The sequence below is a fragment of the Salmo salar genome, chromosome ssa14, assembly GCF_905237065.1.
Source record: "Salmo salar chromosome ssa14, Ssal_v3.1, whole genome shotgun sequence".
Classification (NCBI taxonomy): domain Eukaryota; kingdom Metazoa; phylum Chordata; class Actinopteri; order Salmoniformes; family Salmonidae; genus Salmo; species Salmo salar.
Genome location: NC_059455.1, coordinates 63,690,006 through 63,701,345, shown reverse-complemented (window position 1 = coordinate 63,701,345; position 11,340 = coordinate 63,690,006).

Below are 11,340 nucleotides of genomic sequence, written 5' to 3'. Positions count from 1 at the left end.
AATAGTGCATCTAAATCTTTTAAGGGGGGGTTAGAAGGATTACTTTATCCTATCCCAGGTATTCCTTAAAGAGGTGGGGTTTCAGGTGTCTCCGGAAGGTGGTGATTGACTCCGCTGTCCAGGCGTCGTGAGGGAGCTTGTTCCACCATTGGGGTGCCAGAGCAGCGAACAGTTTAGACTGGGCTGAGCGGGAACTGTGCTTCCTCAGAGGTAGGGAGGCGAGCAGGCCAGAGGTGGATGAACGCAGTGCCCTTGTTTGAGTGTAGGGCCTGATCAGAGCCTGAAGGTACGGAGGTGCCGTTCCCCTCACAGCTCCATAGGCAAGCACCATGGTCTTGTAGCGGATGCGAGCTTCGACTGGAAGCCAGTGGAGAGAGCGGAGGAGCGGGGTGACGTGAGAGAACTTGGGAAGGTTGAACACCAGACGGGCTGCGGCGTTCTGGATGAGTTGTAGGGGTTTAATGGCACAAGCAGGGAGCCCAGCCAACAACGAGTTGCAGTAATCCAGACGGGAGATGACAAGTGCCTGGATTAGGACCTGCGCCGCTTCCTGTGTGAGGCAGGGTCGTACTCTGCGAATGTTGTAGAGCATGAACCTACAGGATCGGGTTGTTTCATATGCACAAAAAGCTTATTTCTCTCAAACTATGTGCACAAGTGGGTGGTCCAGTTATGTGAAATCCATAGATTAGCACCTAATTCATTTATTTGAATTGACTGATTTCCATACATGAACTGTAACTCAGTAAAATCGTTGAAATTGTTGCATGTTGCGTTTATATTTCTGTTCAGTATATTTGTATGCCTAGCAATCAACAAATCTACATTGCTTAAAGCACACATTTACAAGTCTCAGTCACAAATGACAGCTCCGATAAGCTCCCTATGGTGAAAGACATATTGAACGAGAAGCTCGTGGAATCATGACTCTTTCGAGTTTTCAGTTCATCGTTCACCAGCAGTGGGTCCTGCATGCTCCGGGCATTACTGACTCAAATGAAACTAAATGTGTCAAAAGATGAATTTTCTGAGTGAACAGGTTGAAAGATCTCAGTCATTAAAAAGAGACGAAATTCCCATCCCTAGAGAAAAGCACAGCCTTTCTGGGAAAGGTATAGGGTACAGGATGGGACATGCCCAGAGCAATTACACTGGAATGTACCCACAATGACTGAGCTTGCTCCGAGTCACAATACCCCTAGCAGATTGAGTAGCCTAGCATACACCCAGGGACAGGGTCCGTTTCCACAGAAACAAGGAGAGGAGCGGTGAAACATGAAGTAGTGAGATTGTACAACTCCTGCAGTATCCCTCCTTCCCCTTATCATGTGTTTTGGGGGTTCGGCCATCTGAAAATACTAATGGAATGTACGTTGTGTGTGTTAATTTGTGTTGGTGTGTATGTGTGTCTACCACCGTGTCATGTATGTTGGTTGACGTCCGTTTGCTTTGTGCAGTGTCATTGTCATTCTATGTTATGTGTGTACAGTAGGCGTGGTGTGTGCTTGTGTATAACATAAAAGTGGTACAACATCCGAACTCTGACCAACTCTCTCGCTATCTCTCTCAGAATGACCTTCTTGACCCTAACCGGTCAGGCTTCGAGACTGGTCGCTCAACCGAGACTGCTCTTCTCTGTGTCACGGTGGCTCTCAGCACTGCCAAAGCTGTCTCTCTCTCCTCTGTTCTCATCCTCCTAGATCTATCTGCTGCCTTCAACACCGTGAACCATCAGATCCTCCTCTCCACCCTCTCAGGGCTGGGCATCTCAGGCTCTGCACACTCTTGGATTGCATCCTAGCTGGCAGACCGCTCCTGCCAGGTGACATGGAGAGGGTCTGTGTCTGCACCACGTACTCTCACTACTAGTGTCCCCCAGGGCTCGGTTCTAGGCCCTCTCCTCTTCTCTCTATACACCAAGTCACTCTGCTCCGTCATATCCTCACATGGTCTCTCCTATCATTGCTATGCGGATGGCACTCAACTACTTTTCTCCTTCCTCCCCCTTCTGACACACAGGTGGCGACAAGCATCTCTGCCTGCCTGGCAGATATCTCAGTTTGGATGTCGGCCCACCAGCTCAAGCGCAACCGTGACAAGACGGAGCTGCTCTTCCTCCCAGGGAAGGCCTGCCCGCTCCAAGACCTCTCCATCATGGTTGACAACTCCACGGTGTCGTTGTCTGCAGAATGCAAAGAACCTTGGCGTGACCCTGGACAACACACTGTCGTTCTCTGCAAACATCAAAGCAGTGACTTGCTGCTGCAGGTTCATTCTCTACAACATCCATAGAGTGTGACCCTAACTCACACAGGAAGCGATGCAGGTCCTAATCCAAGCACTTGTCCTCTCCCGTCTGGACTACTGCAACTCGCTGTTGGCTGGGTTCCTGCAACTTATCCAGAACGCTGCTGCCCGCCTGGTGTTCAACCTTCCCAAATTCTCCCATGTCACCCCGCTCCTCCACACACTCCACTGGCTTACACCCCTACCCAAGTACTCCGTTCTGCCACCTCTGTTCTCCTGCCCCCCCCCCCCCCCGCACTACGGGAGGTCTGCTAAATGACTAAAATGTCAAATGTAAAAAAGGGGAGAGAATATACAGCTACTCTCTGGCATAATGCCCTGTATGTCCTGAGGCCACTCCTGAGCCTAACTGATGGGATTACTCCCAGTGTCCAAGACTGACTGACACCCCAAACTGGCACTGGGCAGACCTTGCCACTGCCACTGGCACTGCCACACAACACGCCAATGAATGGATGAACTGTGCACAGTAACATTAGGGAAATCAGTTCCATAGCGTATGGCTTGCACATTTAATGACATCATTTTTCAAGGTGCCTGGTAAATTAGTATGAACAAAATAAACTGCACTGAACCCATACACTGTTGAATGTCGCCAAAAGCAGATATTTATTCTGACAAAAGGAATAATCTAACCCTGATAACAGAGTAATTGCCGTAAAAGACAGGGAATCCAAGTTGCGAAAATTCAAACTTGTTCTTTGAAGCCCTGCTGCTTTTGTGAATTGCAGCTATTAATTGTGCAAGAATAGGTGCCAGTCAGACAAGTCTGTGTCAACATCATGATTTTTATTGGGCTTACTCCACATTAGCTTTAGAGCTTCAGAACTGCATATCTGGTATATTTTTCCCATCAATATTTGGACATTAGTATTAACTCTTGAAATGCGGGGCTCTATTTTCGGCTGATGCTAAGGAGGCGCAAGTGTCAAACAATGCAATTTGATCATGTAAACTGGCGCACATGCATTTTCCAGCCATTAACAATTTACTTGTCTAACATCAACTCGCTTGCGTTGAGGTGGGAGGGGTGGCAATATTTGAGGTGTGTCCAGAAAAACAAGTGCAAAAGTGACAAGCAGCGCCAATGGGAAGTTTTAAGACCCACAAGAAGCAGGTCTTAACGGCAACGCAGTTCATAATGTCATGGATTTTTAAAGTGGAAGCGCAGCCTATCCAGCCATGACGCACAGTGCCCATGGAAGGAGAGGTGCCATTTGTGCCAGTGAATCTCGTATTGATAAACATATTGTTCCCTCCCTCCCCTCATTTCGTTGAATTTGATTAAAAGTCAAACATAGCCTCCCCTCCCCTTAATCAAGGCTGGTTTATCCTGGCCACTAGCCAAAAGTAGCCTACGAATAAAGGGGTTTTAAATAGTCTATTGAAAGTGCTTTACTCTTGTTCAAGTAGGTTATCCATCCCCACTTACAAAAAAACTCCCCTTGTCAGATTACCAAAGACTGTAACTGTATTTAGGCCTATTCAAAACAAATTGTTATTTCATTTTTTTTTATATGATTTGATTAAGAAATAATACATGAGAGGCTATTATAATACGTGGCTATCATCACATCACAAGCATGACAAAAATGTTGTAACACATGGACTCGAGTGTATTATTGCTTTTAAACAATGGGTTACTAGCATTAAAAAGCAAGATTCTTTCCCAACAAAACGTGATGCTACATTCACTAACACTGGTTGTCAAGTGCAATTGTAGGCATTCTCTGGTCGTCAGAGGGATAGAGAAGCAACTGCTCTCTCCCGGGAGCCTCTCAATCGCGTATTCTTCTGTCTCTTCTCTCGTTCTCCGTGTCTGCCCCACACTAACCTAATGTAGAAAAGAAACACACAGAACATACAAGTAGGTGTGCAATGGATTATGGCCATTGTAGTTAATGACCACATTTTTCTGCGCTTAACTATGTAGAATATTGGCCTGTTGGAAAGTACAACTCCCTACAACATCGCACAGTTTGATATGATTTATCTTTAGAGAAACTGTGCAATGTACGCATTCTCACATAAAAAATATTACGAAATGGAATTCAAATAATTGACATTTCAGTTAATCGCTCATCACTACTGAGCATGTGTGCAAAATTTCCTCACGCTGAGTCAAACAGATCAAGAGATATAAACATGTGCCTGTTATAGCATCACCGTGTGGTTGATTTGAATGTACTTAGACATGTTGAGCCTTGACAGTGTTTGGAACATGTACCAAGTTTTGTTACAATACAAGTATTAGTGTCGGAGTTATATGCATTTCTGTGCCAGACCACGCCCACATTAATGTTTATTGGTCAGTAGCGGCCATGTTGTTTGAGATGCTATCCTGTGAGAGCTTGGTCCATAGATGAAATATATCAAGATTCTTGCAGATCGGTCATTTGGTGCCAGAGGAGTAGCGTTTTAAGTGTTTTTAACAAACTTCTAAATGGCGGAAAATCCATCATGGCCTTATGGGTCCTTGAGGCATATTTGTTCCTTGAGACGAACCTATGTAACGAATCAGTAGATTGGGCAGATGTGTTGCCACTCAGGACCGTTTGACGTGGCTGATTGGGCTGCACTACGAGATAAGCTAGCGACCAGTATCGACATGCCTAAGGACAACCCCCGGACACAGTGCCCTTCGCTCCCGCTTGACAAGCACTACTGTCCGGCAAGGGAATGGGAAGTAGATACCTAGTAGCCATTATCAGGGTGACAGTCACAGTAAGCACATGCATGCAACGTATGAAGCAACAGTACACCCATCGTCAATACATTTAATCAAAAACAAACAATGGTCAGTTTTATAACTGAAATGTACAATTATTTGTGTAAAACTAACAGTGAAAAATGACCCAGACTCATCCTCTTGCTTAAAAACATTAGTCCAAACTCTTGTGGTATGGTAGCTCAATGCACGGTAGTTGCCTGGTAAGAAATGGAAGACAAACAACACAGCTCATTCAAAACCATGTAACCTGTAGCAGAGCGCTTTCGACACTCCCACTCCTTTCCACACTCCCACTACTTTACTTCCGACACACCCGCTCCTTTCCACACTCCCACTACTTTCCTTCCGACACACCGCTCCTTTCCACACTCCCACTACTTTCCTTCCGACACACTACTCCTTTCCACACTCCCACTACTTTCCTTCCGACACACCGCTCCTTTCCACACTCCCACTACTTTCCTTCCGACACACCGCTCCTTTCCACACTCCCACTACTTTCCTTCCGACACACTACTCCTTTCCACACTCCCACTACTTTCCTTCCGACACACCGCTCCTTTCCACACTCCCACTACTTTCCTTCCGACACACCGCTCCTTTCCACACTCCCACTACTTTACTTCCGACACACCCGCTCCTTTCCACACTCCCACTACTTTCCTTCCGACACACCGCTCCTTTCCACACTCCCACTACTTTACTTCCGACACACCCGCTCCTTTCCACACTCCCACTACTTTCCTTCCGACACACCGCTCCTTTCCACACTCCCACTACTTTACTTCCGACACACCCGCTCCTTTCCACACTCCCACTCCTTTCCTTCCGACACACCGCTCCTTTCCACACGCCCACTACTTTACTTTCGATAACCACACTCACCCACACTCCGGTCGCCATATTGGGATGCAGCTAACCCCTTCTCCCTTCCTAGGCCTCACCATTTCACAGGAATTAGCATTTTAATTTGGTCTTATGGAAGAAGATTAATAATAATAAATATAGCTGCAAGCAACAAATGCTGTGCCACCATCAGGAAAAATTGGAAACATTGACCTAGAACAAGTTACTTCTGTACTGTTTACCATTCTTGCCAAATTTCAGATCTCCAAATCAAACTGATCATGCAATATAATATGCTTTTGTATTTTGGAAAATGTTCACTGATGTTTACTACTTTAAAACGCATTATTCTACAGAGCTGATGGACCGATCGGCATCAAATTTGGTATATAGCATCTACAGGTTCACATCTTCAATCACAATATTTTCTAAGACTCCTGCATAAACAGTATGGCCGCTATGTCCAAAAGCAACACCATGCGGCCAAACTAAACCATACTATACAGGTTAGCTAGATTCATATCCCTGAGCATGTGTGCTAAATTTCATCACTCTGAGTCAACCAGATCAAGAGATATAAACATACACCCATTATAGAGCCACTGTATGGTCGATCTGACTGTGCTTACATATGTTAAGACTTGACAGTTTTTGGAACATGTGTGCCAAGTTTTGTTACAATATGAATATCCGTGTTGGAGGTGTATGTATTTGTGTGCCAGACCAAGCCCACATGAATGTTTATTGGTCAGTAGTGGCCATGTTGTTTGAGACACTTTCCTGGATGTTCCCTGGATGAACATCAGTTGTGAGAGCTTGGTCCATAGATACCATATATTACGTTTTGTGGAGATCGGTCAATCGGTGCCAGAAGAGTAGAGTTTTTCACAAAATTCTAAATGGCAGAAAATCCATAATGACGTACCTTTATGGGTCCTTGAGGCATATTTGTTCCTTTAAAAAATATGGACGTATATACTGAATTTTAGGACACTCAAATGGGGTGAGGTGTGTGAGCGTTCAAAATGTGCATTTTCATTGGCTTGTCATAGCACCACCATGTGGCCAATTGGCATGGTATGTGCATAAGAGGGTGTGGCCCTTGGTTCTTTACCATCATGCGAGGTTGTAACGTCCTAGGCTTTACCATCTCAAGGGTATTCCATTTTTTCACCAATAGGCAGAAGAAGGAAAATAATAATAATCAATGCCAACAAATAAATATAGGGTTTCACTCAGCTTCGTGGGCTTGAAACCCTAACACTTTATGGTAGTAGGTGCCAGGCGCACCGGTTTGTGTCAAGAACTGCAACGCCACTGGGTTTTTCACGCTCAGCAGTTTTCTGTGTGTATCTAGAATGGTCCACTTCCCAAAGGACATCCAGCCAACTCGACACAACTCTGGGAAGCATTGGAGTCAACATGGGCCAGCATCCCTGTGGAACACTTTCGACACCTTGTAGAGTCCATACCCTGACGAATGGCGACTGTTCTGAGGTAAAAAGGGGGTGCAACTCAATATTAGGAAGGTGTTCATAATGTTTTGTACATTTCAGTGTATGTGACAGACTTGGCCTGAAAATCTGGCATTCGAAGTGTCACACACAACAAAAGCAGTCTGCAGAAGCCATAAACATGTAAAACTGTCATTCATATTGTCTATGCCCCATAGCAGCGAAAAGCAGCGACGAGGTGTGCTCGTCAATTTTAAAACAGTCGGGTTGGCTACTGACTTTGTGCCAAGTGGCTCGGCATGGAGGTAGAGGTTTGGCTGGCAGGCTTTTACCTGGTACGCCTGAGTTCAAAGGTTTGAGCAGAAAAACAACAAGTCTAAACACTGAGGGAGTTCTTATTTAATCATGTCCAGATCTCTCTTCTTAACAAAAGAAAGTGAAATGGCATCTTAGCAGATGTTCTTATCCAGAGCGATTTACAGTAGTGAGTGCATACATTTTCATACTGGTCACCCCAATGTGAATCAAACCCACATCCCTGGCATTGCAAACGTCATGCTCTACCAACTGAGCCACACAGGACCCTGTCATCCGGTGTCCCACATGTTTGAGATGCTCTATGCCATCAGAACTTTTCATTGACCCTAAAAGGTATTTACTACAGATATATTTTATGATGAGTGTCAAGGCTCAAGAGAAGACCCAGATGCAGACAGTGTCGAAGTAACAAAAGTTTATTACAAAAACAGGGGGGGCAGGCAAACAACAGGTCAAGGGCAGGCAGAGGTCAGTAGTCCAGAGCAGAGTCAGTAAGGTACAGAACAACAGGCAGGTCAAGGGCAGGCAGAGGTCAGTAGTCCAGAGCAGAGTCAGTAAGGTACAGAACGACAGGCAGGTCAAGGGCAGGCAGAGGTCAGTAGTCCAGAGCAGTAAGGTACAGAACGACAGGCAGGTCAAGGGCAGGCAGAGGTCAGTAGTCCAGAGCAGAGTCAGTAAGGTACAGAACGACAGGCAGGTCAAGGGCAGGCAGAGGTCAGTAGTCCAGAGCAGAGTCAGTAAGGTACAGAACGACAGGCAGGTCAAGGGCAGGCAGAGGTCAGTAGTCCAGAGCAGAGTCAGTAAGGTACAGAACGACAGGCAGGTCAAGGGCAGGCAGAGGTCAGTAGTCCAGAGCAGAGTCCGAAAGGTACAGAATGACAGGCAGGTCAAGGGCAGGCAGAGGTCAGTAGTCCAGAGCAGAGTCCGAAAGGTACAGAATGACAGGCAGGGCCAGGGCAGGCAGAGGTCAGTAATCCAGGATGGTATAACAAGGTACAGAACGACAGGCAGGCTCAGGGTCAAGGCAGGTAGAATGGTCAAAACCCGGGAAAGCTAGAAAACAGGAACTAGAGACAGACAGGAGCACGGGGAAAAAACACTGGTAGGCTTGGCGAAACAAAACAAACGGGCAACAGACAGAGAACACAGGTACACCGGGGATAATGGGGAAGATGGGCGACACCTGGAGGGGGCTGAAGACTAGCACCAAGACGGGTGTGACAGATGAGTATGATGTTCATTTAAATGAAATACGAGTTTTGATTTAAATTGTTTTATACATTAATCCTACATTGCTATTAGTGTCACTCAAAAACCTACAGATTGTTGAATGATTTCCTATCAAACGATTTGTTTCCAAAAGAGACTCCTAATTGTACAAGTTGGGAGTCAGGTCTGAATGACTTAATGATTTTGGGACAGTGTTGCAATAACATTGACCAATAAATGGTAACTGTACACTATGTAAGCCACAGAGACATATGTTGGGTCACGTCTCTTCAAGTGACGCATACTTTCCTGTGAGGCATCAATGACCACATTTCCTCTCTCGTAGATGAAATAGAACCAGTGTGGTACTTTGGTCACCTAGTCTGCGCGGAACTGAAAGTAGTTTGAGGATTCAAACAGACTCCATGATGTTTTTTGATCAAGCAACAATCTACAACAGGATGTGTATTATCAGAGGTGTTTGTACGTGACTATTTTGGCACTCACTCAAGATATGCACATTTTTAAGTCCATTGCTCTTTGACCTGGTAGTGTTTGTAAACCGTAACATTAGCCTACTGTAATAATGCATCTGATTATGACATTTGGGAATGAATATTCATATGCAATGTACCTTACTATTCATGCAGAAACCAATGACAAGTGATAAGTGTACGGTAAGCTTTCTGTCCTTACTGGAAGTAATTGCTAATGTGCTGTGCATGTGGGTGGGTGCTGTGTGTGTGGTTGGGTGTGTGTGGTTTGTGACAGGGTGTGTGTTACATGGAATGTGATCCATTCAGGGAGGGAAGTTAACCGTATTGGCCTCAACTCAGGTATCACATGACCAGACTCAGACACAGGTCAGGTGCATGATGGGATAGGGCTGTCTTATCTGTCTGACATCCATCACGTCACCTCTGTCCTGCCTCACCTGGAGGCGTTGGGGTTGAGTAATGCCCCCCCTCAGCTTTGTCCCTCTGACTAAAACGCCATGCCCTGAATGGTGCTGAGCGCATGCACGCTCACACACACACACACACACACACACACACACACACACACACACACACACACACACACACACACACACACACACACACACACACACACACACAGACTTACACTACAGACACTCAAAAAGAAACAGAACTCACTCAGACAGAAACACAAAAAGCAGATATGCACACACACACACACAGACACACACAGACACACACACGTACACATGTACACACAAGTGAACATACACAAATGCATTAACACACACTTGCATACGTGCAAACATGAACGGTCATGTCGGTTTACCGTGCATAGGAGTAAGTAAGAAATGAATGGGCAAAATGTAAGGGTGTACCTTTCAGCCTGGCCGTCACATGACCATAGTGCCACCTGCTGGTCCTTAGGCCTTCTTTTATATTCCTCACATTTTTGTGAGCTGATCCAATTATCCTCGCTTTTTACCAGGGTTGTGGTTAATTCCATTAACATTTCAGTCCATTCAGAAAGTAAACCAAATTCCAATGAAAAGGGTGTCTGACTGGAATTTAAATGGAATTGACCCCAAAACCTGTTTCTACAAGATTGTTGAATGTTACTCCGTCTTTGTCTTGGCACTACAGAATGAGTGGCATATCTGTCAATCTATCCCTGCCCAATCATAACATCTTTACCAAAAACAAACTCAGAATTCGATGCTGGTAGTTAGGTTTGCTAGGCCTTAGTCTTGCTTGGCCAGACTCACAGCACCGTGATAGAAAATCAAGACTTGCTAGCAAGGCCCTAAAGTTGTGAAAACAGTCAGGGTTGGGCAGTAACTGATTACATGTAATCTGATTACAAAAAAGTTACTAGCAAGAAATATTGTAATACAGATACTTTTGAAAAGCTAGATTACTTTTTGCATTACATTTAAATTGACAAAAGGTGCAAGTTTATGTTTGTTCCACCTGAGCGAATCTGACCATAAGTGAGAGACCACTATGATGACACATCAAATGCTTTTGATGGAACCCTTTTGTCCTCTTCTCATGCCGCTTAAGGTGAAAGTAATCCATAAGTAACTGAAAGTAATCAGATTACATTACTGAGTTTGGATAATCCAAAAGTTACTTTACTGATTACAATTTTGGACAGGTAACTAGTAACTGCAACGGTTTACATTTAGAAAGTAACCTACCCAACAATGTGTAGCCTAATGGTAATTACTTTTTAACGTGTCACAGTAGTTCTCCTGCATTGTAGCAGTTACTTCAAAGCAGCAGTAGTAGGACCACACACATTCTGGCAGGCTTGTAATGGTTGATAACAGTAGCCAGGACACACTGATATTTCCCAATCCCTTCTCCACCCCCAAACACAAATAGCATTACTCAACATCCTAAAGTAAGGAGTTTTTGCATCCCCTTGAAAGGAGTCATCCACTTCCTATATCTGTTTTGATCAATTAGAGAGCGAGGACACATGGCTGACTCC